Raw genomic sequence first — 2,102 nt, forward strand, 5'->3', positions numbered from 1 at the left:
ATAATGACCCGGCCCTTGGAAGTTACATTGGTTGAAGTTTTTATGAGCATAAGGCAATTACAAGTCCCAGGTTGCTGCAAGCATGACAACCCGGAACTTGGGGGCTACCTATGTGGAATATTCAGTTTATGACTAATGATTGAGATGAACAAACCGGATTTCTTCTTTGGTTGCAACACTTATATTGGATCAAGTCTTAAGCTATCACTATGTTCTCCTCTTAAGACTTGGGGGCTACAGGTAATATGGATATAAGGGAGAAATATCTTCCAGTTTTCAGTTTTGAGCAAACCAGATTGACCCGGCATCACCAATCATTATGACCCGGTGTCTGCAACAATCATGAACCGGCGTTGGAAACAATCATGACCAGGAATTATCAGTTTTTATAACCCGGTGATTTTGGAAGTCAGAGATCGGCAAGTTCTATATTTTCAAACCGGCTGAATATCATATGAGTATTTCAAGACCAATATTTCTTAAGCCGGTGCTTTGGAAGCAGACTCAAGTGGATTATTCTTCACAATATTTCTCTATGAGACACCAACGTCAGCAATTTGAGTATGAAGATGGTTTATTGACCCGGATTTTCTAGAAGAAGGAAATGACAAGGACTTAAGGATGATCAAGTGCCGGTTTACAAGAATTATTAACCCGGAGGACAACCTATCAAATTTGTTCTTGTGTTTATTTTGCAGCATAAGTTTACCATGGATAAATCCAAGCTAAACTTGGGGGCTAATGTCGGGGATATACCCCGCGTTGTAACCCAGCCGGAAGTATAACCCGGCCAGACTTGGCGACTCACTGATGACCCGCCCTGACTGGATGACACACTAAGTGACCCACCTGATCCTGGCGACTTATGGGTGACCTGGCAAGCGGATCAGAGGAGCGACAAGACCCAGGGGCCCAGGAGGCTCAAGGCCCAGAAGGGTGGCTTACGTTATGATAGGCCGACTTAAGAGGAAAGGCGTGAGGAATATCTCCCTTACAAGGAATCAAGACCCGGACTTGTATCCGGCTTGTAGTACAAGATAGGCTAGTCCTAATCCTATTTGGACTCTACATGTAACCCGCCCCTCTAACTTATATAAGGAGGGCATGCTCCCCAAAGAGGGAGAAGCAACAAGAAACAATATCTAGGGCTAGACACAAAGGGGGAGCCAGCTTACGGCGACTCTTCTCATGAGCATAATGAGACCTAGCCTCAAACAGCATGTAGGGCTATTCTGGATGATGTTTCCCGTGGCCCAAAGCTGTCTAAATCCTTGTCTTGCGTGTTGCGTCTCTCGTCCCGATCAACCCCTCTCAAGCTACCACATAGATGCGTTGGCCTCGCGACTAAGTCCTGACACTAAGGACATCTGACGTGTTAATTATACGACAGAAACCACCTCAAAGTTATTCTTTCGGATCAATCTATAAAAGAGTTTGTACTAGAATAACACCTTAAGACACAAATCAACCAAAACCATAATGTCACCTAGATACTCCATTGTCACCTCAAGTATACGTGGGCATGATTATACGATATGCATCACACAATCTCAGATTCATCTATTCAACCAACACAAAGTACTTCAAAGAGTGCCCCAAAGTTTCTACTGGAGAGTCAGAAAATGTGTGCCAACCCCTATGCATAGGTTCACGGGCGGAACCCGCAAGTTTGTCACCAAAACATACATCAAGAGGCACGTGATATCCCATTGTCACAACAGATAAACACGGCAAGACATACATCAAGTGTTCTCATCATAAAGACTCAATCCAATAAGATAACTTCAAGAGGGAAACTCAATTCATCACAAGAGAGTAGAGGGGGAGAAACATCATAAGATCCAACTATAATAGCAAAGTTTGCGATACATCAAGATCGTGCCATAGAGGGAACACGAGAGAGAGAGAGAGAGAGAGATCAAACACATAGCTATTGGTACATACCCTCAGCCCCGAGGGTGAACTACTCCCTCCTCGTCATGGAGAGCACCGGGATGATGAACATGGCCACCGGTGAAGGATTCCCCCTCCGGCAGGTTGCCAGAACGGGCTCCCGGGAGGTTTTTGGTGGCTACAAAGGCTTGCGGCGGCGGAACTCCCGA

The sequence above is a fragment of the Triticum dicoccoides genome, chromosome 3B, assembly GCF_002162155.2.
Source record: "Triticum dicoccoides isolate Atlit2015 ecotype Zavitan chromosome 3B, WEW_v2.0, whole genome shotgun sequence".
In the NCBI taxonomy this organism is placed as follows: Eukaryota; Viridiplantae; Streptophyta; class Magnoliopsida; order Poales; family Poaceae; genus Triticum; species Triticum dicoccoides.